At 41.7% G+C, this 19,858-nt stretch overlaps 95 pseudogenes; all 95 read right to left on the reverse strand.

Annotated features, from left to right (window-relative positions):
• Nucleotides 1–9: 9 nt before the first annotated feature.
• LOC142735837 (5S ribosomal RNA) lies at nucleotides 10–128 on the reverse strand (annotated as a pseudogene).
• A 253-nt stretch (nucleotides 129–381) lies between these two features.
• LOC142682383 (5S ribosomal RNA) lies at nucleotides 382–500 on the reverse strand (annotated as a pseudogene).
• Nucleotides 501–567: 67 nt separating this feature from the next.
• On the reverse strand, nucleotides 568–686 carry LOC142689458 (5S ribosomal RNA; annotated as a pseudogene).
• A 67-nt stretch (nucleotides 687–753) lies between these two features.
• Nucleotides 754–872, reverse strand: LOC142736089 (5S ribosomal RNA; annotated as a pseudogene).
• Nucleotides 873–939: 67 nt separating this feature from the next.
• Nucleotides 940–1,058, reverse strand: LOC142703714 (5S ribosomal RNA; annotated as a pseudogene).
• Nucleotides 1,059–1,125: 67 nt separating this feature from the next.
• On the reverse strand, nucleotides 1,126–1,244 carry LOC142683571 (5S ribosomal RNA; annotated as a pseudogene).
• A 67-nt stretch (nucleotides 1,245–1,311) lies between these two features.
• Nucleotides 1,312–1,430, reverse strand: LOC142689359 (5S ribosomal RNA; annotated as a pseudogene).
• Nucleotides 1,431–1,497: 67 nt separating this feature from the next.
• On the reverse strand, nucleotides 1,498–1,616 carry LOC142688449 (5S ribosomal RNA; annotated as a pseudogene).
• Nucleotides 1,617–1,683: 67 nt separating this feature from the next.
• Nucleotides 1,684–1,802, reverse strand: LOC142665413 (5S ribosomal RNA; annotated as a pseudogene).
• Nucleotides 1,803–1,869: 67 nt separating this feature from the next.
• Nucleotides 1,870–1,988, reverse strand: LOC142737808 (5S ribosomal RNA; annotated as a pseudogene).
• Nucleotides 1,989–2,055: 67 nt separating this feature from the next.
• Nucleotides 2,056–2,174, reverse strand: LOC142690787 (5S ribosomal RNA; annotated as a pseudogene).
• A 438-nt stretch (nucleotides 2,175–2,612) lies between these two features.
• On the reverse strand, nucleotides 2,613–2,731 carry LOC142672521 (5S ribosomal RNA; annotated as a pseudogene).
• A 67-nt stretch (nucleotides 2,732–2,798) lies between these two features.
• LOC142736119 (5S ribosomal RNA) lies at nucleotides 2,799–2,917 on the reverse strand (annotated as a pseudogene).
• A 67-nt stretch (nucleotides 2,918–2,984) lies between these two features.
• LOC142716480 (5S ribosomal RNA) lies at nucleotides 2,985–3,103 on the reverse strand (annotated as a pseudogene).
• A 67-nt stretch (nucleotides 3,104–3,170) lies between these two features.
• LOC142728929 (5S ribosomal RNA) lies at nucleotides 3,171–3,289 on the reverse strand (annotated as a pseudogene).
• A 67-nt stretch (nucleotides 3,290–3,356) lies between these two features.
• Nucleotides 3,357–3,475, reverse strand: LOC142673825 (5S ribosomal RNA; annotated as a pseudogene).
• Nucleotides 3,476–3,542: 67 nt separating this feature from the next.
• On the reverse strand, nucleotides 3,543–3,661 carry LOC142675433 (5S ribosomal RNA; annotated as a pseudogene).
• A 67-nt stretch (nucleotides 3,662–3,728) lies between these two features.
• Nucleotides 3,729–3,847, reverse strand: LOC142668146 (5S ribosomal RNA; annotated as a pseudogene).
• A 67-nt stretch (nucleotides 3,848–3,914) lies between these two features.
• LOC142726832 (5S ribosomal RNA) lies at nucleotides 3,915–4,033 on the reverse strand (annotated as a pseudogene).
• A 66-nt stretch (nucleotides 4,034–4,099) lies between these two features.
• LOC142729020 (5S ribosomal RNA) lies at nucleotides 4,100–4,218 on the reverse strand (annotated as a pseudogene).
• A 67-nt stretch (nucleotides 4,219–4,285) lies between these two features.
• On the reverse strand, nucleotides 4,286–4,404 carry LOC142726843 (5S ribosomal RNA; annotated as a pseudogene).
• A 67-nt stretch (nucleotides 4,405–4,471) lies between these two features.
• On the reverse strand, nucleotides 4,472–4,590 carry LOC142732145 (5S ribosomal RNA; annotated as a pseudogene).
• Nucleotides 4,591–4,657: 67 nt separating this feature from the next.
• Nucleotides 4,658–4,776, reverse strand: LOC142699045 (5S ribosomal RNA; annotated as a pseudogene).
• Nucleotides 4,777–4,843: 67 nt separating this feature from the next.
• On the reverse strand, nucleotides 4,844–4,962 carry LOC142735621 (5S ribosomal RNA; annotated as a pseudogene).
• Nucleotides 4,963–5,029: 67 nt separating this feature from the next.
• Nucleotides 5,030–5,148, reverse strand: LOC142671137 (5S ribosomal RNA; annotated as a pseudogene).
• Nucleotides 5,149–5,215: 67 nt separating this feature from the next.
• Nucleotides 5,216–5,334, reverse strand: LOC142722245 (5S ribosomal RNA; annotated as a pseudogene).
• Nucleotides 5,335–5,401: 67 nt separating this feature from the next.
• On the reverse strand, nucleotides 5,402–5,520 carry LOC142703758 (5S ribosomal RNA; annotated as a pseudogene).
• A 67-nt stretch (nucleotides 5,521–5,587) lies between these two features.
• Nucleotides 5,588–5,706, reverse strand: LOC142737288 (5S ribosomal RNA; annotated as a pseudogene).
• Nucleotides 5,707–5,773: 67 nt separating this feature from the next.
• Nucleotides 5,774–5,892, reverse strand: LOC142667408 (5S ribosomal RNA; annotated as a pseudogene).
• A 67-nt stretch (nucleotides 5,893–5,959) lies between these two features.
• Nucleotides 5,960–6,078, reverse strand: LOC142735897 (5S ribosomal RNA; annotated as a pseudogene).
• A 252-nt stretch (nucleotides 6,079–6,330) lies between these two features.
• On the reverse strand, nucleotides 6,331–6,449 carry LOC142718657 (5S ribosomal RNA; annotated as a pseudogene).
• A 259-nt stretch (nucleotides 6,450–6,708) lies between these two features.
• On the reverse strand, nucleotides 6,709–6,827 carry LOC142729031 (5S ribosomal RNA; annotated as a pseudogene).
• Nucleotides 6,828–6,894: 67 nt separating this feature from the next.
• On the reverse strand, nucleotides 6,895–7,013 carry LOC142735876 (5S ribosomal RNA; annotated as a pseudogene).
• Nucleotides 7,014–7,080: 67 nt separating this feature from the next.
• LOC142693644 (5S ribosomal RNA) lies at nucleotides 7,081–7,199 on the reverse strand (annotated as a pseudogene).
• Nucleotides 7,200–7,266: 67 nt separating this feature from the next.
• Nucleotides 7,267–7,385, reverse strand: LOC142738199 (5S ribosomal RNA; annotated as a pseudogene).
• A 67-nt stretch (nucleotides 7,386–7,452) lies between these two features.
• On the reverse strand, nucleotides 7,453–7,571 carry LOC142736600 (5S ribosomal RNA; annotated as a pseudogene).
• A 67-nt stretch (nucleotides 7,572–7,638) lies between these two features.
• On the reverse strand, nucleotides 7,639–7,757 carry LOC142687317 (5S ribosomal RNA; annotated as a pseudogene).
• Nucleotides 7,758–7,824: 67 nt separating this feature from the next.
• Nucleotides 7,825–7,943, reverse strand: LOC142738200 (5S ribosomal RNA; annotated as a pseudogene).
• Nucleotides 7,944–8,010: 67 nt separating this feature from the next.
• Nucleotides 8,011–8,129, reverse strand: LOC142736601 (5S ribosomal RNA; annotated as a pseudogene).
• A 67-nt stretch (nucleotides 8,130–8,196) lies between these two features.
• LOC142680805 (5S ribosomal RNA) lies at nucleotides 8,197–8,315 on the reverse strand (annotated as a pseudogene).
• Nucleotides 8,316–8,382: 67 nt separating this feature from the next.
• Nucleotides 8,383–8,501, reverse strand: LOC142724229 (5S ribosomal RNA; annotated as a pseudogene).
• A 67-nt stretch (nucleotides 8,502–8,568) lies between these two features.
• On the reverse strand, nucleotides 8,569–8,687 carry LOC142738296 (5S ribosomal RNA; annotated as a pseudogene).
• A 439-nt stretch (nucleotides 8,688–9,126) lies between these two features.
• LOC142669693 (5S ribosomal RNA) lies at nucleotides 9,127–9,245 on the reverse strand (annotated as a pseudogene).
• A 67-nt stretch (nucleotides 9,246–9,312) lies between these two features.
• Nucleotides 9,313–9,431, reverse strand: LOC142689677 (5S ribosomal RNA; annotated as a pseudogene).
• Nucleotides 9,432–9,498: 67 nt separating this feature from the next.
• LOC142697207 (5S ribosomal RNA) lies at nucleotides 9,499–9,617 on the reverse strand (annotated as a pseudogene).
• Nucleotides 9,618–9,684: 67 nt separating this feature from the next.
• LOC142684164 (5S ribosomal RNA) lies at nucleotides 9,685–9,803 on the reverse strand (annotated as a pseudogene).
• Nucleotides 9,804–9,870: 67 nt separating this feature from the next.
• Nucleotides 9,871–9,989, reverse strand: LOC142680816 (5S ribosomal RNA; annotated as a pseudogene).
• A 67-nt stretch (nucleotides 9,990–10,056) lies between these two features.
• Nucleotides 10,057–10,175, reverse strand: LOC142689798 (5S ribosomal RNA; annotated as a pseudogene).
• Nucleotides 10,176–10,242: 67 nt separating this feature from the next.
• Nucleotides 10,243–10,361, reverse strand: LOC142736894 (5S ribosomal RNA; annotated as a pseudogene).
• A 67-nt stretch (nucleotides 10,362–10,428) lies between these two features.
• LOC142735838 (5S ribosomal RNA) lies at nucleotides 10,429–10,547 on the reverse strand (annotated as a pseudogene).
• Nucleotides 10,548–10,614: 67 nt separating this feature from the next.
• Nucleotides 10,615–10,733, reverse strand: LOC142693445 (5S ribosomal RNA; annotated as a pseudogene).
• Nucleotides 10,734–10,800: 67 nt separating this feature from the next.
• On the reverse strand, nucleotides 10,801–10,919 carry LOC142682405 (5S ribosomal RNA; annotated as a pseudogene).
• Nucleotides 10,920–10,986: 67 nt separating this feature from the next.
• On the reverse strand, nucleotides 10,987–11,105 carry LOC142701054 (5S ribosomal RNA; annotated as a pseudogene).
• A 67-nt stretch (nucleotides 11,106–11,172) lies between these two features.
• Nucleotides 11,173–11,291, reverse strand: LOC142683506 (5S ribosomal RNA; annotated as a pseudogene).
• Nucleotides 11,292–11,358: 67 nt separating this feature from the next.
• On the reverse strand, nucleotides 11,359–11,477 carry LOC142680838 (5S ribosomal RNA; annotated as a pseudogene).
• A 56-nt stretch (nucleotides 11,478–11,533) lies between these two features.
• LOC142717396 (5S ribosomal RNA) lies at nucleotides 11,534–11,652 on the reverse strand (annotated as a pseudogene).
• Nucleotides 11,653–11,719: 67 nt separating this feature from the next.
• Nucleotides 11,720–11,838, reverse strand: LOC142736895 (5S ribosomal RNA; annotated as a pseudogene).
• Nucleotides 11,839–11,905: 67 nt separating this feature from the next.
• Nucleotides 11,906–12,024, reverse strand: LOC142732304 (5S ribosomal RNA; annotated as a pseudogene).
• Nucleotides 12,025–12,091: 67 nt separating this feature from the next.
• Nucleotides 12,092–12,210, reverse strand: LOC142693456 (5S ribosomal RNA; annotated as a pseudogene).
• Nucleotides 12,211–12,277: 67 nt separating this feature from the next.
• On the reverse strand, nucleotides 12,278–12,396 carry LOC142682416 (5S ribosomal RNA; annotated as a pseudogene).
• A 67-nt stretch (nucleotides 12,397–12,463) lies between these two features.
• LOC142689469 (5S ribosomal RNA) lies at nucleotides 12,464–12,582 on the reverse strand (annotated as a pseudogene).
• A 67-nt stretch (nucleotides 12,583–12,649) lies between these two features.
• On the reverse strand, nucleotides 12,650–12,768 carry LOC142706788 (5S ribosomal RNA; annotated as a pseudogene).
• A 67-nt stretch (nucleotides 12,769–12,835) lies between these two features.
• On the reverse strand, nucleotides 12,836–12,954 carry LOC142736068 (5S ribosomal RNA; annotated as a pseudogene).
• Nucleotides 12,955–13,206: 252 nt separating this feature from the next.
• On the reverse strand, nucleotides 13,207–13,325 carry LOC142731830 (5S ribosomal RNA; annotated as a pseudogene).
• A 67-nt stretch (nucleotides 13,326–13,392) lies between these two features.
• On the reverse strand, nucleotides 13,393–13,511 carry LOC142673836 (5S ribosomal RNA; annotated as a pseudogene).
• Nucleotides 13,512–13,578: 67 nt separating this feature from the next.
• Nucleotides 13,579–13,697, reverse strand: LOC142724251 (5S ribosomal RNA; annotated as a pseudogene).
• Nucleotides 13,698–13,764: 67 nt separating this feature from the next.
• LOC142675444 (5S ribosomal RNA) lies at nucleotides 13,765–13,883 on the reverse strand (annotated as a pseudogene).
• Nucleotides 13,884–13,950: 67 nt separating this feature from the next.
• LOC142732903 (5S ribosomal RNA) lies at nucleotides 13,951–14,069 on the reverse strand (annotated as a pseudogene).
• A 67-nt stretch (nucleotides 14,070–14,136) lies between these two features.
• On the reverse strand, nucleotides 14,137–14,255 carry LOC142733745 (5S ribosomal RNA; annotated as a pseudogene).
• Nucleotides 14,256–14,322: 67 nt separating this feature from the next.
• LOC142738201 (5S ribosomal RNA) lies at nucleotides 14,323–14,441 on the reverse strand (annotated as a pseudogene).
• Nucleotides 14,442–14,508: 67 nt separating this feature from the next.
• Nucleotides 14,509–14,627, reverse strand: LOC142738297 (5S ribosomal RNA; annotated as a pseudogene).
• A 439-nt stretch (nucleotides 14,628–15,066) lies between these two features.
• On the reverse strand, nucleotides 15,067–15,185 carry LOC142716992 (5S ribosomal RNA; annotated as a pseudogene).
• A 67-nt stretch (nucleotides 15,186–15,252) lies between these two features.
• LOC142675223 (5S ribosomal RNA) lies at nucleotides 15,253–15,371 on the reverse strand (annotated as a pseudogene).
• Nucleotides 15,372–15,438: 67 nt separating this feature from the next.
• Nucleotides 15,439–15,557, reverse strand: LOC142697218 (5S ribosomal RNA; annotated as a pseudogene).
• Nucleotides 15,558–15,624: 67 nt separating this feature from the next.
• On the reverse strand, nucleotides 15,625–15,743 carry LOC142711505 (5S ribosomal RNA; annotated as a pseudogene).
• Nucleotides 15,744–15,810: 67 nt separating this feature from the next.
• Nucleotides 15,811–15,929, reverse strand: LOC142680849 (5S ribosomal RNA; annotated as a pseudogene).
• A 67-nt stretch (nucleotides 15,930–15,996) lies between these two features.
• LOC142689920 (5S ribosomal RNA) lies at nucleotides 15,997–16,115 on the reverse strand (annotated as a pseudogene).
• A 67-nt stretch (nucleotides 16,116–16,182) lies between these two features.
• Nucleotides 16,183–16,301, reverse strand: LOC142736897 (5S ribosomal RNA; annotated as a pseudogene).
• A 67-nt stretch (nucleotides 16,302–16,368) lies between these two features.
• LOC142735839 (5S ribosomal RNA) lies at nucleotides 16,369–16,487 on the reverse strand (annotated as a pseudogene).
• Nucleotides 16,488–16,554: 67 nt separating this feature from the next.
• LOC142693478 (5S ribosomal RNA) lies at nucleotides 16,555–16,673 on the reverse strand (annotated as a pseudogene).
• Nucleotides 16,674–16,740: 67 nt separating this feature from the next.
• On the reverse strand, nucleotides 16,741–16,859 carry LOC142682427 (5S ribosomal RNA; annotated as a pseudogene).
• A 67-nt stretch (nucleotides 16,860–16,926) lies between these two features.
• Nucleotides 16,927–17,045, reverse strand: LOC142699449 (5S ribosomal RNA; annotated as a pseudogene).
• A 254-nt stretch (nucleotides 17,046–17,299) lies between these two features.
• On the reverse strand, nucleotides 17,300–17,418 carry LOC142705556 (5S ribosomal RNA; annotated as a pseudogene).
• Nucleotides 17,419–17,485: 67 nt separating this feature from the next.
• LOC142726865 (5S ribosomal RNA) lies at nucleotides 17,486–17,604 on the reverse strand (annotated as a pseudogene).
• A 67-nt stretch (nucleotides 17,605–17,671) lies between these two features.
• On the reverse strand, nucleotides 17,672–17,789 carry LOC142709656 (5S ribosomal RNA; annotated as a pseudogene).
• Nucleotides 17,790–17,856: 67 nt separating this feature from the next.
• Nucleotides 17,857–17,975, reverse strand: LOC142736448 (5S ribosomal RNA; annotated as a pseudogene).
• A 67-nt stretch (nucleotides 17,976–18,042) lies between these two features.
• On the reverse strand, nucleotides 18,043–18,161 carry LOC142690041 (5S ribosomal RNA; annotated as a pseudogene).
• Nucleotides 18,162–18,228: 67 nt separating this feature from the next.
• On the reverse strand, nucleotides 18,229–18,347 carry LOC142738169 (5S ribosomal RNA; annotated as a pseudogene).
• Nucleotides 18,348–18,413: 66 nt separating this feature from the next.
• LOC142684853 (5S ribosomal RNA) lies at nucleotides 18,414–18,532 on the reverse strand (annotated as a pseudogene).
• Nucleotides 18,533–18,599: 67 nt separating this feature from the next.
• On the reverse strand, nucleotides 18,600–18,718 carry LOC142737629 (5S ribosomal RNA; annotated as a pseudogene).
• A 68-nt stretch (nucleotides 18,719–18,786) lies between these two features.
• On the reverse strand, nucleotides 18,787–18,905 carry LOC142729619 (5S ribosomal RNA; annotated as a pseudogene).
• Nucleotides 18,906–18,972: 67 nt separating this feature from the next.
• Nucleotides 18,973–19,091, reverse strand: LOC142731439 (5S ribosomal RNA; annotated as a pseudogene).
• Nucleotides 19,092–19,344: 253 nt separating this feature from the next.
• Nucleotides 19,345–19,463, reverse strand: LOC142737621 (5S ribosomal RNA; annotated as a pseudogene).
• Nucleotides 19,464–19,530: 67 nt separating this feature from the next.
• LOC142669483 (5S ribosomal RNA) lies at nucleotides 19,531–19,649 on the reverse strand (annotated as a pseudogene).
• Nucleotides 19,650–19,716: 67 nt separating this feature from the next.
• LOC142690163 (5S ribosomal RNA) lies at nucleotides 19,717–19,835 on the reverse strand (annotated as a pseudogene).
• Between the last annotated feature and the right edge of the window lie 23 nt (nucleotides 19,836–19,858).

Consider the following 19,858-nt stretch of genomic DNA (forward strand, 5'->3'; position numbering starts at 1 on the left):
ATAATAAAAAATCAACCGCACCACGGATTCCCAGACAGTTTCCCACACTGGTACTAGCGAGGCCTTAAGCTGTGTAACTTCTGCGTTCTGACGAGAGCAGGCACATTCAGCTTAGAATGGCCATTGACGTTTAATGCTTTAATCCATAGTCCTATTTAATCTATTGTGAAACAAAATCTAAACGACATAATAAAAAGTCATCCGCACCACGGATTCCCAGACAGTCTCCCACACTGGTACTAGCAAAGGCTTAAGCTGTGTAACTTCTGCGATCTGACGAGAGCAGGCACATTCAGCTTAGAATGGCCATTGACATTAAATGCTTTAATCCATAGTCCTTTTTAATCGATTGTGAAACAAAATCTAAACGACATAATAAAAAGGCAACCGCACCACGGATTCCCAGACAGTCTCCCACACTGGTACTAGCGAGGCCTTAAGCTGTGTAACTTCTGCAGTCTGACGAGAGCAGGCACATTCAGCTTAGAATGGCCATTGACATTAAATGCTTTAATCCATAGTCCTTTTTAATCGATTGTGAAACAAAATCTAAACAACATAATAAAAAGTCTACCGCACCACGGATTCCCAGACAGTCTCCCACACTGTTACTAGCAAGGCCTTAAGCTGCGTAACTTCTGCGATCTGACGAGAGCAGGGACATTCAGCTTAGAATGGCCATTGACATTAAATGCTTTAATCCATAGTCCTTTTTAATCGATTGTGAAACAAAATCTAAACGACATAATAAAAAATCAACCGCACCACGGATTCCCAGACAGTCTCCCACACTGGTACTAGCGAGGCCTTAAGCTGTGTAACTTCTGCGATCTAACGAGAGCAGGCACATTCAGCTTAGAATGGCCATTGACATTAAATGCTTTAATCCATAGTCCTTTTTAATCGATTGTGAAACAAAATCTAAACGACATAATAAAAAGTCAACCGCACCACGGATTCCCCGACAGTCTCCCACACTGGTACTAGCGAGGCGTTAAGCTGTGTAACTCCTGCGATCTAATGAGAGCAGGTACATCCAGCTTAGAATGGCCATTGACATTAAATGTTTTAATCCATAGTCCTTTTTAATCGATTGTGAAACAAAATCTAAACGACATAATAAAAAGTCAACCGCACCACGGATTCCCAGACAGTCTCCCACACTGGTACTAGCGAGGCCTTAAGCTGTGTAACTTCTGCGATCTGACGAGAGCAGGGACATTCATCTTAGAATGGCCATTGAAATTAAATGATTTAATCCATAGTCCTTTTTAATCGATTGTGAAACAAAATCTAAACGACATAATAAAAATTCAACCGCACCACGGATTCCCAGACAGTCTCCCACACTGGTACTAGCGAGGCCTTAAGCTGTGTAACTTCTGCGATCTGCCGAGAGCAGGCACATTCAGCTTAGAATGGCCATTGACGTTAAATGCTTTAATCCATAGTCCTATTTAATCTATTGTGAAACAAAATCTAAACGACATAATAAAAAGTCAACCGCACCACGGATTCCCAGGCAGTCTCCCACACTGGTACTAGCGAGGCGTTAAGCTGCGTAACTTCTGCAATCTAACGAGAGCAGGCACATTCAGCTTAGAATGGCCATTGACATCAAATGTTTTAATCCATAGTCCTTTTTAATCGATTGTGAAACAAAATCTAAACGACATAATAAAAAGTCAACCGCCCCACGGATTCCCAGACAGTCTCCCACACTGGTACTAGAGAGGCCTTAAGCTGTGTAACTTCTGCGATCTGACGAGAGCAGGCACATTCAGCTTAGAATGGCCATTGACATTAAAAGCCTTAATCCATATTCCTATTTAATCTATTGTGAAACAAAATCTAAACAACATAATAAAAAGTCAACCGCACCACGGATTCCCAGACAGTCTCCCACACTGGTACTAGCGAGGGCTTAAGCTGTGTAACTTCTGCGATCTGACGAGAGCAGGCACATTCAGCTTAGAATGGCCATTGACATTAAATGCTTTAATCCATAGTCCTTTTTAATCGATTGTGAAACAAAATCTAAACGACATAATAAAAAGTCAACCGCACCACGGATTCCCAGACAGTCTCCCACACTGGTACTAGCGAGTCCTTAAGCTGTGTAACTTCTGCGATCTAACGAGAGCAGGGACATTCAGCTTAGAATGGCCATTGACATTAAATGCTTTAATCCATAGTCCTTTTTAATCGATTGTGAAACAAAATCTAAACGACATAATAAAAAGTCAACCGCACCACGGATTCCCAGACAGTCTCCCACACTGGTACTAGCGAGGTGTTAAGCTGTGTAACTTCTGCGATCTAACGAGAGAAGGCACATCCAGCTTAGAATGGCCATTGACATTAAATGTTTTAATCCATAGTCCTTTTTAATCGATTGTGAAACAAAATCTAAACGACATAATAAAAAGTCAACCCCACACGGATTCCCAGACAGTCTCCCACACTGGTACTAGCGAGGGCTTAAGCTGTGTAACTTCTGCGATCTGACGAGAGCAGGCACATTCAGCTTAGAATGGCCATTGACATAGAATGCTTTAATCCATAGTCCTTTTTAATCGATTGTGAAACAAAATCTAAACGACATAATAAAAAGTCAACCGCACCACGGATTCCCAGACAGTCTCCCACACTGGTACTAGCGAGGCCTTAAGCTGTGTAACTGCTGCAATCTGACGAGAGCAGGGACATTCAGCTTAGAATGGCCATTGACATTAAATGCTTTTATCCATAGTCCTTTTTAATCGATTGTGAAACAAAATCTAAACGACATAATAAAAAGTCAACCGCACCACGGATTCCCAGACAGTCTCCCACACTAGTACTAGCGAGGACTTAAGCTGTGTAACTTCTGCGATCTGACGAGAGCAGGCACATTCAGCTTAGAATGGCCATTGACATTAAAAGCCTTAATCCATAGTCCTATTTAATCTATTGTGAAACAAAATCTAAACAACATAATAAAAAGTCAACCGCACCACGGATTCCCAGACAGTCTCCCACACTGGTACTAGCGAGGCCTTAAGCTGTGTAACTTCTGCGATCTGACGAGAGCAGGGACTTCCAGCTTAGAATGGCCATTGACATTAAATGCTTTAATCCATAGTCCTTTTTAATCGATTGTGAAACAAAATCTAAACAACATAATAAAAAGTCAACCGCACCACGGATTCCCAGACAGTCTCCCACACTAGTACTAGCAAGGCCTTAAGCTGTGTAACTTCTGCGATCTGACGAGAGCAGGCACATTCAGCTTAGAATGGCCATTGACATTAAATGTTTTAATCCATAGTCCTTTTTAATTGATTGTGAAACAAAATCTAAACGACATAATAAAAATTCAACCGCACCACGGATTCCCAGACAGTCTCCCACACTGGTACTAGCGAGGCCTTAAGCTGTGTAACTTTTGCGATCTGACGAGAGCAGGCACATTCAGCTTAGAATGGCCATTGACAATAAATGCTTTAATCCATAGTCCTTTTTAATCGATTGTGAAACAAAATCTAAACGACATAATAAAAATTCAACCGCACCACGGATTCCCAGACAGTCTCCCACACTGATACTAGCGAGGCCTTAAGCTGTGTAACTTCTGCGATCTGACGAGAGCAGGCACATTCAGCTTAGAATGGCCATTGACATTAAATGCTTTAATCCATAGTCCTATTTAATCTATTGTGAAACTAAATCTTAACGACATAATAAAAAGTCAACCACACCACGGATTCCCAGACAGTCTCCCACACTGGTACTAGCGAGGCCTTAAGCTGTGTAACTTCTGTGATCTGACGAGAGCAGGCACATTCAGCTTAGAATGGCCATTGACGTTAAATGCTTTAATCCATAGTCCTATTTAATCTATTGTGAAACAAAATCTAAACGACATAATAAGAAGTCAACCGCACCACGGATTCCCAGACAGTCTCCCACACTGGTACTAGCGAGGCCTTAAGCTGTGTAACTTCTGCGATCTGACGAGAGCAGGGACATTCAGCTTAGAATGGCCATTGACATTAAATGCTTAATCCATAGTCCTATTTAATCTATTGTGAAACAAAATCTAAACAACATAATAAAAAGTCAACCGCACCACGGATTCCCAGACAGTCTCCCACACTAGTACTAGCGAGGCCTTAAGCTGTGTAACTTCTGCGAGCTGACGAGAGCAGGTACATTCAGCTTAGAATGGCCATTGACATTAAAAGCCTTAATCCATAGTCCTATTTCATCTATTGTGAAACAAAATCTAAACAACATAAAAAAAAGTCAACCGCACCACGGATTCCCAGACAGTCTCCCACACTGGTACTAGCGAGGCCTTAAGCTGTGTAACTTCTGCGATCTGACGAGAGCAGGGACATTCAGCTTAGAATGGCCATTGACATTAAATGCTTTAATCCATAGTCCTTTTTAATCGATTGTGAAACAAAATCTAAACGACATAATAAAAAATCAACCGCACCACGGATTCCCAGACAGTCTCCCACACTGGTACTAGCGAGGCCTTAAGCTGTGTAACTTCTGCGATCTGACGAGAGCAGGCACATTCAGCTTAGAATGGCCATTGACGTTAAATGCTTTAATCCATAGTCCTATTTAATCTATTGTGAAACAAAATCTAAACGACATAATAAAAAGTCAACCACACCACGGATTCCCAGACAGTCTCCCACACTGGTACTAGCGAGGCGTTAAGCTGTGTAACTTCTGCGATCTAACGAGAGCAGGCACATTCAGCTTAGAATGGCCATTGACATTAAATGCTTTAATCCATAGTCCTTTTTAATCGATTGTGAAACAAAATCTAAACGACATAATAAAAAGTCAACTGCACCACGGATTCCCAGACAGTCTCCCACACTGGTACTAACGAGGCCTTAAGCTGTGTAACTTCTGCGATCTGACGAGAGCAGGCACATTCAGCTTAGAATGGCCATTGCCATTAAAAGCATTAATCCATAGTCCTATTTAATCTATTGTGAAACAAAATCTAAACAACATAATAAAAAGTCAACCGCACCACGGATTCCCAGACAGTCTCCCACACTGGTAATAGCGAGGCCTTAAGCTGTGTAACTTCTGCGATCTGACGAGAGCAGGCACATTCAGCTTAGAATGGCCATTAACATTAAATACTTTAATCCATAGTCCTTTTTAATCCATTGTGAAACAAAATCTAAACGACATAATAAAAAGTCAACCGCACCACGGATTCCCAGACAGTCTCCCACACTGGTACTAACGAGGCCTTAAGCTGTGTAACTTCTGCGATCTGACGAGAGCAGGCACATTCAGCTTAGAATGGCCATTAACATTAAATGCTTTAATCCATAGTCCTTTTTAATCGATTGTGAAACAAAATCTAAACAACATAATAAAAAGTCAACCGCACCACGGATTCCCAGACAATCTCCCACACTGGTACTAGCGAGGCCTTAAGATGTGTAACTTCTGCGATCTGACGAGAGCAGGCACATTCAGCTTAGAATGGCCATTGCCATTAAAAGCCTTAATCCATAGTCCTATTTAATCTATTGTGAAACAAAATCTAAACAACATAATAAAAAGTCAACCGCACCACGGATTCCCAGACAGTCTCCCACACTGGTACTAGCGAGGCCTTAAGCTGTGTAACTTCTGCGATCTGACGAGAGCAGTCACATTCAGCTTAGAATGGCCATTGACATTAAATGCTTTAATCCATAGTCCTTTTTAATCGATTGTGAAACAAAATCTAAACGACATAATAAAAAGTCAACCGCACCACGGATTCCCAGACAGTCTCCCACACTGGTACTAACGAGGCCTTAGGCTGTGTAACTTCTGCGATCTGACGAGAGCAGGCACATTCAGCTTAGAATGGCCATTGCCATTAAAAGCCTTAATCCATAGTCCTATTTAATCTATTGTGAAACAAAATCTAAACAACATAATAAAAAGTCAACCGCACCACGGATTCCCAGACTGTCTCCCACACTAGTACTAGCGAGGCCTTAAGCTGTGTAACTTCTGCGATCTGACGAGAGCAGGCACATTCAGCTTAGAATGGCCATTGACATTAAATGCTTAATCCATAGTCCTTTTTAATCGATTGTGAAACAAAATCTAAACGACATAATAAAAATTCTACCGCACCACGGATTCCCAGACAGTCTCCAACACTGGTACTAGCGAGGCCTTAAGCTGTGTAACTTCTGTGTTCTGACAAGAGCAGGCACATTCAGCTTAGAATGGCCATTGACGTTAAATGCTTTAATCCATAGTCCTATTTAATCTATTGTGAAACAAAATCTAAACGACATAATAAAAAGTCAACCGCACCACGGATTCCCAGACAGTCTCCCACACTGGTACTAGCAAGGCCTTAAGCTGTGTAACTTCTGCGATCTGATGAGAGCAGGCACATTCAGCTTAGAATGGCCATTGACATTAAATGTTTTAATCCATAGTCCTATTTAATCTATTGTGAAACTAAATCTTAACGACATAATAAAAAGTCAACCACACCACGGATTCCCAGACAGTCTCCCACACTGGTACTAGTGAGGCGTTAAGCTGTGTAACTTCTGCGATCTAACGAGAGCAGGCACATTCAGCTTAGAATTGCCATTGCCATTGACATTAAATGCTTTAATCCATAGTCCTATTTAATCTATTGTGAAACAAAATCTAAACAACATAATAAAAAGTCAACCGCACCACGGATTCCCAGACAGTCTCCCACACTAGTACTAGCGAGGCCTTAAGCTGTGTAACTTCTGCGAGCTGACGAGAGCAGGTACATTCAGCTTAGAATGGCCATTGACATTAAAAGCCTTAATCCATAGTCCTATTTCATCTATTGTGAAACAAAATCTAAACAACATAAAAAAAAGTCAACCGCACCACGGATTCCCAGACAGTCTCCCACACTGGTACTAGCGAGGCCTTAAGCTGTGTAACTTCTGCGATCTGACGAGAGCAGGCACATTCAGCTTAGAATGGCCATTGATGTTAAATGCTTTAATCCATAGTCCTATTTAATCTATTGTGAAACAAAATCTAAACGACATAATAAGAAGTCAACCGCACCACGGATTCCCAGACAGTCTCCCACACTGGTACTAGCGAGGCCTTAAGCTGTGTAACTTCTGCGATCTGACGAGAGAAGGCACATTCAGCTTAGAATGGCCATAGACATTAAATGCTTTAATCCATAGTCCTTTTTAATCGATTGTGAAACAAAATCTAAACGACATAATAAAAAGTCAACCGCACCACGGATTCCCAGACAGTCTCCCACACTGGTACTAGCGAGGCCTTAAGCTGTGTAACTTCTGCGATCTGACGAGGGCAGGGACATTCAGCTTAGAATGGCCATTGACATCAAATGCTTTAATCCATAGTCCTTTTTAATCGATATTGAAACAAAATCTAAACGACATAATAAAAATTCAACCGCACCACGGATTCCCAGACAGTCTCCCACACTGGTACTAGCGAGGCCTTAAGCTGTGTAACTTCTGCGATCTGACGAGAGCAGGCACATTCAGCTTAGAATGGCCATTGACATTAAATGCTTTAATCCATAGTCCTATTTAATCTATTGTGAAACTAAATCTTAACGACATAATAAAAAGTCTACCACACCACGGATTCCCAGACAGTCTCCCACACTGGTACTAGCGAGGCCTTAAGCTGTGTAACTTCTGCGATCTGACGAGAGAAGGCACATTCAGCTTAGAATGGCCATAGACATTAAATGCTTTAATCCATAGTCCTTTTTAATCGATTGTGAAACAAAATCTAAACGACATAATAAAAAGTCAACCGCACCACGGATTCCCAGACAGTCTCCCACACTGGTACTAGCGAGGCCTTAAGCTGTGTAACTTCTGCGATCTGACGAGGGCAGGGACATTCAGCTTAGAATGGCCATTGACATCAAATGCTTTAATCCATAGTCCTTTTTAATCGATTGTGAAACAAAATCTAAACGACATAATAAAAATTCAACCGCACCACGGATTCCCAGACAGTCTCCCACACTGGTACTAGCGAGGCCTTAAGCTGTGTAACTTCTGCGATCTGACGAGAGCAGGCACATTCAGCTTAGAATGGCCATTGACGTTAAATGCTTTAATCCATAGTCCTATTTAATCTATTGTGAAACAAAATGTAAACGACATAATAAAAAGTCAACCGCACCACGGATTCCCAGACAGTCTCCCACACTGGTACTAGCGAGGCGTTAAGCTGTGTAACTTCTGCGATCTAACGAGAGCAGGCACATTCAGCTTAGAATGGCCATTGACATTAAATGCTTTAATCCATAGTCCTTTTTAATCGATTGTGAAACAAAATCTAAACGACATAATAAAAAGTCAACCGCACCACGGATTCCCAGACAGTCTCCCACACTGGTACTAGCGAGGCCTTAAGCTGTGTAATTTCTGCGATCTGACGAGAGCAGGGACATTCAGCTTAGAATGGCCATTGACATTAAATGCTTTAATCCATAGTCCTTTTTAATCGATTGTGAAACAAAATCTAAACTACATAATAAAAATTCAACCGCACCACAGATTCCCAGACAGTCTCCCACACTGGTACTAGCGAGGCCTTAAGCTGTGTAACTTCTGCGATCTGACGAGAGCAGGCACATTCAGCTTAGAATGGCCATTGACGTTAAATGCTTTAATCCATAGTCCTATTTAATCTATTGTGAAACAAAATCTAAACGACATAATAAAAAGGCAACCGCACCACGGATTCCCAGACAGTCTCCCACACTGGTACTAGCGAGCCGTTAGGCTGTGTAACTTCTGCTATCTAACGAGAGCAGGCACATTCAGCTTAGAATGGCCATTGACATTAAATGCTTTAATCCATAGTCCTTTTTAATCGATTGTGAAACAAAATCTAAACAACATAATAAAAAGTCAACCACACCACAGATTCCCAGACACTCTCCCACACTGGTACTAGCGAGGGCTTAAGCTGTGTAACTTCTGCGATCTAACGAGAACAGGCACAATCAGCTTAGAATTGCCATTGACATTAAATGCTTTAATCCATAGTCCTTTTTAATCGATTGTGAAACAAAATCTAAACGACATAATAAAAAGTCTACCGCACCACGGATTCCCAGACAGTCTCCCACACTGGTACTAGCGAGGCATTAAGCTGTGTAACTTCTGCGTTCTGACGAGAGCAGGAACATTCAGCTTAGAATGGCCATTGACGTTAAATGCTTTAATCCATAGTCCTATTTAATCTATTGTGAAACAAAATCTAAACGACATAATAAAAAGTCAACCGCACCACGGATTCCCAGACAGTCTCCCACACTGGTACTAGCGAGGCCTTAAGCTGTGTAACTTCTGCGATCTGACGAGAGCAGGCACATTCAGCTTAGAATGGCCATTGACATTAAATGCTTTAATCCATAGTCCTTTTTAATCGATTATGAAACAAAATCTAAACGACATAATAAAAAGGCAACCGCACCACGGATTCCCAGACAGTCTCCCACACTGGTACTAGCGAGGCCTTAAGCTGTGTAACTTCCGCAATCTGACGAGAGCAGGGACATTCAGCTTAGAATGGCCATTGACATTAAATGCTTTAATCCATAGTCCTTTTTAATCGATTGTGAAACAAAATCTAAACGACATAATAAAAATTCAACCGCACCACAGATTCCCAGACAGTCTCCCACACTGGTACTAGCGAAGCCTTAAGCTGTGTAACTTCTGCGATCTGACGAGAGCAGGCACATTCAGCTTAGAATGGCCATTGACGTTAAATGTTTTAATCCATAGTCCTATTTAATCTATTGTGAAACAAAATCTAAACGACATAATAAAAAGTCAACCGCACCACGGATTCCCAGACAGTCTCCCACACTGGTACTAGCGAGGCGTTAAGCTGTGTAACTTCTGCGATCTAACGAGAGCAGGCACATTCAGCTTAGAATGGCCATTGACATTAAATGCTTTAATCCATAGTCCTTTTTAATCGATTGTGAAACAACATCTAAACGACATAATAAAAAGTCAACCGCACCACGGATTCCCAGACAGTCTCCCACACTGGTACTAGCGAGGCCTTAAGCTGTGTAACTTCTGCGATCTGACGAGAGCAGGCACATTCAGCTTAGAATGGCCATTGACATTAAAAGCCTTAATCCATACTCCTATTTAATCTATTGTGAAACAAAATCTAAACAACATAATAAAAAGTCAACCGCACCACGGATTCCCAGACAGTCTCCCACACTGGTACTAGCGAGGCCTTAAGCTGTGTAACTTCTGCGATCTGACGAGAGCAGGGACATTCAGCTTAGAGTGGCCATTGACATTAAGTGCTTTAATACATAGTCCTTTTTAATCGATTGTGAAACAAAATCTAAACGACATAATAAAAAATCAACCGCACCACGGATTCCCAGACAGTTTCCCACACTGGTACTAGCGAGGCCTTAAGCTGTGTAACTTCTGCGTTCTGACGAGAGCAGGCACATTCAGCTTAGAATGGCCATTGACGTTTAATGCTTTAATCCATAGTCCTATTTAATCTATTGTGAAACAAAATCTAAACGACATAATAAAAAGTCATCCGCACCACGGATTCCCAGACAGTCTCCCACACTGGTACTAGCAAAGCCTTAAGCTGTGTAACTTCTGCGATCTGACGAGAGCAGGCACATTCAGCTTAGAATGGCCATTGACATTAAATGCTTTAATCCATAGTCCTTTTTAATCGATTGTGAAACAAAATCTAAACGACATAATAAAAAGGCAACCGCACCACGGATTCCCAGACAGTCTCCCACACTGGTACTAGCGAGGCCTTAAGCTGTGTAACTTCTGCAGTCTGACGAGAGCAGGCACATTCAGCTTAGAATGGCCATTGACATTAAATGCTTTAATCCATAGTCCTTTTTAATCGATTGTGAAACAAAATCTAAACAACATAATAAAAAGTCTACCGCACCACGGATTCCCAGACAGTCTCCCACACTGTTACTAGCAAGGCCTTAAGCTGTGTAACTTCTGCGATCTGACGAGAGCAGGGACATTCAGCTTAGAATGGCCATTGACATTAAATGCTTTAATCCATAGTCCTTTTTAATCGATTGTGAAACAAAATCTAAACGACATAATAAAAATTCAACCGCACCACGGATTCCCAGACAGTCTCCCACACTGGTACTAGCGAGGCCTTAAGATGTGTAACTTCTGCGATCTGACGAGAGCAGGCACATTCAGCTTAGAATGGCCATTGACGTTAAATGTTTTAATCCATAGTCCTATTTAATCTATTGTGAAACAAAATCTAAACAACATAATAAAAAGTCAACCGCACCACGGATTCCCAGACAGTCTCCCACACTGGTACTAGCGAGGCGTTAAGCTGTGTAACTTCTGCGATCTAACGAGAGCAGGCACATTCAGCTTAGAATGGCCATTGACATTAAATGCTTTAATCCATAGTCCTTTTTAATCGATTGTGAAACAACATAATAAAAAGTCAACCGCACCACGGATTCCCAGACAGTCTCCCACACTGGTACTAGCGGGGCCTTAAGCTGTGTAACTTCTGCGATCTGACGAGAGCAGGCACATTCAGCTTAGAATGGCCATTGACATTAAAAGCCTTAATCCATACTCCTATTTAATCTATTGTGAAACAAAATCTAAACAACATAATAAAAAGTCAACCGCACCACGGATTCCCAGACAGTCTCCCACACTGGTACTAGCGAGGCCTTAAGCTGTGTAACTTCTGCGATCTGACGAGAGCAGGGACATTCAGCTTAGAGTGGCCATTGACATTAAGTGCTTTAATACATAGTCCTTTTTAATCGATTGTGAAACAAAATCTAAACGACATAATAAAAAATCAACCGCACCACGGATTCCCAGACAGTTTCCCACACTAGTACTAGCGAGGCCTTAAGCTGTGTAACTTCTGCGTTCTGACGAGAGCAGGCACATTCAGCTTAGAATGGCCATTGACGTTTAATGCTTTAATCCATAGTCCTATTTAATCTATTGTGAAACAAAATCTAAACGACATAATAAAAAGTCATCCGCACCACGGATTCCCAGACAGTCTCCCACACTGGTACTAGCAAAGCCTTAAGCTGTGTAACTTCTGCGATCTGACGAGAGCAGGCACATTCAGCTTAGAATGGCCATTGACATTAAATGCTTTAATCCATAGTCCTTTTTAATCGATTGTGAAACAAAATCTAAACGACATAATAAAAAGGCAACCGCACCACGGATTCCCAGACAGTCTCCCACACTGGTACTAGCGAGGCCTTAAGCTGTGTAACTTCTGCAGTCTGACGAGAGCAGGCACATTCAGCTTAGAATGGCCATTGACATTAAATGCTTTAATCCATAGTCCTTTTTAATCGATTGTGAAACAAAATCTAAACAACATAATAAAAAGTCTACCGCACCACGGATTCCCAGACAGTCTCCCACACTGTTACTAGCAAGGCCTTAAGCTGCGTAACTTCTGCGATCTGACGAGAGCAGGGACATTCAGCTTAGAATGGCCATTGACATTAAATGCTTTAATCCATAGTCCTTTTTAATCGATTGTGAAACAAAATCTAAACGACATAATAAAAATTCAACCGCACCACGGATTCCCAGACAGTCTCCCACACTGGTACTAGCGAGGCCTTAAGATGTGTAACTTCTGCGATCTGACGAGAGCAGGCACATTCAGCTTAGAATGGCCATTGCCATTAAAAGCCTTAATCCATAGTCCTATTTAATCTATTGTGAAACAAAATCTAAACAACATAATAAAAAGTCAACCGCACCACGGATTCCCAGACAGTCTCCCACACTAGTACTAGCGAGGCCTTAAGCTGTGTAACTTCTGCGATCTGACGAGAGCAGGCACATTCAGCTTAGAATGGCCATTGACATTAAATGCTTAATCCATAGTCCTTTTTAATCGATTGTGAAACAAAATCTAAACGACATAATAAAAATTCTACCGCACCACGGATTCCCAGACAGTCTCCAACACTGGTACTAGCGAGGCCTTAAGCTGTGTAACTTCTGTGTTCTGACAAGAGCAGGCACATTCAGCTTAGAATGGCCATTGACGTTAAATGCTTTAATCCATAGTCCTATTTAATCTATTGTGAAACAAAATCTAAACGACATAATAAAAAGTCAACCGCACCACGGATTCCCAGACAGTCTCCCACACTGGTACTAGCAAGGCCTTAAGCTGTGTAACTTCTGCGATCTGACGAGAGCAGGCACATTCAGCTTAGAATGGCCATTGACATTAAATGTTTTAATCCATAGTCCTTTTTAATTGATTGTGAAACAAAATCTAAACGACATAATAAAAATTCAACCGCACCACGGATTCCCAGACAGTCTCCCACACTGGTACTAGCGAGGCCTTAAGCTGTGTAACTTTTGCGATCTGACGAGAGCAGGCACATTCAGCTTAGAATGGCCATTGACAATAAATGCTTTAATCCATAGTCCTTTTTAATCGATTGTGAAACAAAATCTAAACGACATAATAAAAAGTCAACCGCACCACGGATTCCCAGACAGTCTCCCACACTGGTACTAGCGAGGCCTTAAGCTGTGTAATTTCTGCGATCTGACGAGAGCAGGGACATTCAGCTTAGAATGGCCATTGACATTAAATGCTTTAATCCATAGTCCTTTTTAATCGATTGTGAAACAAAATCTAAACGACATAATAAAAATTCAACCGCACCACGGATTCCCAGACAGTCTCCCACACTGATACTAGCGAGGCCTTAAGCTGTGTAACTTCTGCGATCTGACGAGAGCAGGCACATTCAGCTTAGAATGGCCATTGACATTAAATGCTTTAATCCATAGTCCTATTTAATCTATTGTGAAACTAAATCTTAACGACATAATAAAAAGTCAACCACACCACGGATTCCCAGACAGTCTCCCACACTGGTACTAGCGAGGCCTTAAGCTGTGTAACTTCTGCGATCTGACGAGAGCAGGCACATTCAGCTTAGAATGGCCATTGACGTTAAATGCTTTAATCCATAGTCCTATTTAATCTATTGTGAAACAAAATCTAAACGACATAATAAGAAGTCAACCGCACCACGGATTCCCAGACAGTCTCCCACACTGGTACTAGCGAGGCCTTAAGCTGTGTAACTTCTGCGATCTGACGAGAGCAGGCACATTCAGCTTAGAATGGCCATAGACATTAAATGCTTTAATCCATAGTCCTTTTTAATCGATTGTGAAACAAAATCTAAACGACATAATAAAAAGTCAACCGCACCACGGATTCCCAGACAGTCTCCCACACTGGTACTAGCGAGGCCTTAAGCTGTGTAACTTCTGCGATCTGACGAGGGCAGGGACATTCAGCTTAGAATGGCCATTGACATCAAATGCTTTAATCCATAGTCCTTTTTAATCGATTGTGAAACAAAATCTAAACTACATAATAAAAATTCAACCGCACCACAGATTCCCAGACAGTCTCCCACACTGGTACTAGCGAGGCCTTAAGCTGTGTAACTTCTGCGATCTGACGAGAGCAGGCACATTCAGCTTAGAATGGCCATTGACGTTAAATGCTTTAATCCATAGTCCTATTTAATCTATTGTGAAACAAAATCTAAACGACATAATAAAAAGTCAACCGCACCACGGATTCCCAGACAGTCTCCCACACTGGTACTAGCGAGCCGTTAAGCTGTGTAACTTCTGCGATCTAACGAGAGCAGGCACATTCAGCTTAGAATGGCCATTGACATTAAATGCTTTAATCCATAGTCCTTTTTAATCGATTGTGAAACAAAATCTAAACAACATAATAAAAAGTCAACCACACCACGGATTCCCAGACACTCTCCCACACTGGTACTAGCGAGGGCTTAAGCTGTGTAACTTCTGCGATCTAACGAGAACAGGCACATTCAGCTTAGAATTGCCATTGACATTAAATGCTTTAATCCATAGTCCTTTTTAATCGATTGTGAAACAAAATCTAAACGACATAATAAAAAGTCTACCGCACCACGGATTCCCAGACAGTCTCCCACACTGGTACTAGCGAGGCCTTAAGCTGTGTAACTTCTGCGTTCTGACGAGAGCAGGAACATTCAGCTTAGAATGGCCATTGACGTTAAATGCTTTAATCCATAGTCCTATTTAATCTATTGTGAAACAAAATCTAAACGACATAATAAAAAGTCAACCGCACCACTGATTCCCAGACAGTCTCCCACACTGGTACTAGCGAGGCCTTAAGCTGTGTAACTTCTGCGATCTGACAAGAGCAGGCACATTCAGCTTAGAATGGCCATTGACATTAAATGCTTTAATCCATAGTCCTTTTTAATCGATTTTGAAACAAAATCTAAACGACATAATAAAAAGGCAACCGCACCACGGATTCCCAGACAGTCTCCCACACTGGTACTAGCGAGGCCTTAAGCTGTGTAACTTCCGCAATCTGACGAGAGCAGGGACATTCAGCTTAGAATGGCCATTGACATTAAATGCTTTAATCCATAGTCCTTTTTAATCGATTGTGAAACAAAATCTAAACGACATAATAAAAATTCAACCGCACCACAGATTCCCAGACAGTCTCCCACACTGGTACTAGCGAAGACTTAAGCTGTGTAACTTCTGCGATCTGACGAGAGCAGGCACATTCAGCTTAGAATGGCCATTGACGTTAAATGTTTTAATCCATAGTCCTATTTAATCTATTGTGAAACAAAATCTAAACAACATAATAAAAAGTCAACCGCACCACGGATTCCCAGACAGTCTCCCACACTGGTACTAGCGAGGCGTTAAGCTGTGTAACTTCTGCGATCTAACGAGAGCAGGCACATTCAGCTTAGAATGGCCATTGACATTAAATGCTTTAATCCATAGTCCTTTTTAATCGATTGTGAAACAACATCTAAACGACATAATAAAAAGTCAACCGCACCACGGATTCCCAGACAGTCTCCCACACTGGTACTAGCGAGGCCTTAAGCTGTGTAACTTCTGCGATCTGACGAGAGCAGGCACATTCAGCTTAGAATGGCCATTGACATTAAAAGCCTTAATCCATACTCCTATTTAATCTATTGTGAAACAAAATCTAAACAACATAATAAAAAGTCAACCGCACCACGGATTCCCAGACAGTCTCCCACACTGGTACTAGCGAGGCCTTAAGCTGTGTAACTTCTGCGATCTGACGAGAGCAGGGACATTCAGCTTAGAGTGGCCATTGACATTACGTGCTTTAATACATAGTCCTTTTTAATCGATTGTGAAACAAAATCTAAACGACATAATAAAAAATCAACCGCACCACGGATTCCCAGACAGTTTCCCACACTGGTACTAGCGAGGCCTTAAGCTGTGTAACTTCTGCGTTCTGACGAGAGCAGGCACATTCAGCTTAGAATGGCCATTGACGTTTAATGCTTTAATCCATAGTCCTATTTAATCTATTGTGAAACAAAATCTAAACGACATAATAAAAAGTCATCCGCACCACGGATTCCCAGACAGTCTCCCACACTGGTACTAGCAAAGCCTTAAGCTGTGTAACTTCTGCGATCTGACGAGAGCAGGCACATTCAGCTTAGAATGGCCATTGACATTAAATGCTTTAATCCATAGTCCTTTTTAATCGATTGTGAAACAAAATCTAAACGACATAATATAAAGGCAACCGCACCACGGATTCCCAGACAGTCTCCCACACTGGTACTAGCGAGGCCTTAAGCTGTGTAACTTCTGCAGTCTGACGAGAGCAGGCACATTCAGCTTAGAATGGCCATTGACATTAAATGCTTTAATCCATAGTCCTTTTTAATCGATTGTGAAACAAAATCTAAACAACATAATAAAAAGTCTACCGCACCACGGATTCCCAGACAGTCTCCCACACTGTTACTAGCAAGGCCTTAAGCTGTGTAATTTCTGCGATCTGACGAGAGCAGGGACATTCAGCTTAGAATGGCCATTGACATTAAATGCTTTAATCCATAGTCCTTTTTAATCGATTGTGAAACAAAATCAAAACGACATAATAAAAATTCAACCGCACCACGGATTCCCAGACAGTCTCCCACACTGGTACTAGCGAGGCGTTAAGCTGTGTAACTTCTGCGATCTAACGAGAGCAGGCACATTTAGCTTAGAATGGCCATTGACACTAACTGCTTTAATCCATAGTCCTTTTTTAATCGATTGTGAAACAAAATCTAAACGACATAATAAAAAGTCAACCGCACCACGGATTCCCAGACAGTCTCCCACACTGGTAGCAGCGAGGCCTTAAGCTGTGTAACTTCTGCGATCTGACGAGAGCAGACACATTCAGCTTAGAATGGCCATTGACATTACATGCTTTAATCCATAGTCCTTTTTAATCGATTGTGAAACAAAATCTAAACGACATAATAAAAAGTCAACCGCACCACGGATTCCCAGACAGTCTCCCACACTGGTACTAGCGAGGCCTTAAGCTGTGTAACTTCTGCGATCTGACGAGAGCAGGGACATTCAGCTTAGAATGGCCATTGACATTAAATGCTTTAATCCATAGTCCTTTTTAATCGATTGTGAAACAAAATCTAAACGACATAATAAAAATTCAACCGCACCACGGATTCCCAGACAGTCTCCCACACTGGTACTAGCGAGGCCTTAAGCTGTGTACTTCTGCGATCTGACGAGAGCAGGCACATTCAGCTTAGAATGGCCATTGACGTTAAATGGTTTAATCCATAGTCCTATTTAATCTATTGTGAAACAAAATCTAAATGACATAATAAAAAGTCAACCGCACCACGGATTCCCAGACAGTCTCCCACATTGGTACTAACGAGGCCTTAAGCTGTGTAACTTCTGCGATCTGACGAGAGCAGGAACATTCAGCTTAGAATGGCCATTGCCATTAAAAGCCTTAATCCATAGTCCTATTTAATCTATTGTGAAACATAATCTAAACAACATAATAAAAAGTCAACCGCACCACGGATTCCCAGACAGTCTCCCACACTGGTACTAGCGAGGCCTTAAGCTGTGTAACTTCTGCGATCTGACGAGAGCAGGCACATTCAGCTTAGAATGGCCATTGACATTAAAAGCCTTAATCCATAGTTCTATTTAATCTATTGTGAAACAAAATCTAAACAACATAATAAAAAGTCAACCGCACCACGGATTCCCAGACAGTCTCCCACACTGGTACTAGCGAGGCCTTAAGCTGTGTAACTTCTGTGATCTGACGAGAGCAGGGACATTCAGCTTAGAATGGCCATTGACATTAAATGCTTAATCCATAGTCCTTTTTAATCGATTGTGAAACAAAATCTAAACGACATAATAAAAAGTCAACCGCACCACAGATTCCCAGACAGTCTCCAACACTGGTACTAGCGAGGCTTTAAGCTGTGTAACTTCTGCGTTCTGACGAGAGCAGGCACATTCAGCTTAGAATGGCCATTGACGTTAAATGCTTTAATCCATAGTCCTATTTAATCTATTGTGAAACAAAATCTAAACGACATAATAAAAAGGCAACCGCACCACGGATTCCCAGACAGTCTCCCACACTGGTACTAGCAAGGCCTTAAGCTGTGTAACTTCTGCGATCTGACGAGAGCAGGCACATTCAGCTTAGAATGGCCATTGACATTAAATGCTTTTCATCCATAGTCCTTTTTAATTGATTGTGAAACAAAATCTAAACGACATAATAAAAAGTCAACCGCACCACGGATTCCCAGACAGTCTCCCACACCGGTACTAGCGAGGCCTTAAGCTGTGTAACTTCTGCGATCTGACGAGAGCAGGGACATTCAGCTTAGAATGGCCATTGACATTAAATGCTTTAATCCATAGTCCTTTTTAATCGATTGTGAAACAAAATCTAAACGACATAATAAAAATTCAACAGCACCACGGATTCCCAGACAGTCTCCAACACTGGTACTAGCGAGGCCTTAAGCTGTGTAACTTCTGCGATCTGACGAGAGCAGGCACATTCAGCTTAGAATGGCCATTGACGTTAAATGCTTTAATCCATAGTCCTATTTAATCTATTGTGAAACTAAATCTTAACGACATAATAAAAAGTCAACCACACCACGGATTCCCAGACAGTCTCCCACACTGGTACTAGTGAGGCGTTAAGCTGTGTAACTTCTGCGATCTAACGAGAGCAGGCACATTCAGCTTAGAATTGCCATTGACATTAAATGCTTTAATCCATAGTCCTTTTTAATCGATTGTGAAACAAAATCTAAACGACATAATAAAAAGTCAACCGCACCACGGATTCCCAGACAGTCTCCCACACTGGTACTAACGAGGCCTTAAGCTGTGTAACTTCTGCGATCTGACGAGAGCAGGCACATTCAGCTTAGAATGGCCATAGCCATTAAAAGCCTTAATCCATAGTCCTATTTAATCTATTGTGAAACAAAATCTAAACAACATAATAAAAAGACAACCGCACCACGGATTCCCAGACAGTCTCCCACACTGGTACTAGCGAGGCCTTAAGCTGTGTAACTTCTGCGATCTGACAAGAGCAGGCACATTCAGCTTAGAATGGCCATTGACATTAAAAGCCTTAATCCATAGTCCTATTTAATCTATTGTGAAACAAAATCTAAACAACATAATAAAAAGTCAACCGCACCACGGATTCCCAGACAGTCTCCCACACTGGTACTAGCGAGGCCTTAAGCTGTGTAACTTCTGCGATCTGACGAGAGCAGGCACATTCAGCTTAGAATGGCCATTGACGTTAAATGCTTTAATCCATAGTC

The sequence above is a fragment of the Rhinoderma darwinii genome, chromosome 1, assembly GCF_050947455.1.
Source record: "Rhinoderma darwinii isolate aRhiDar2 chromosome 1, aRhiDar2.hap1, whole genome shotgun sequence".
NCBI lineage: Eukaryota > Metazoa > Chordata > Amphibia > Anura > Rhinodermatidae > Rhinoderma > Rhinoderma darwinii.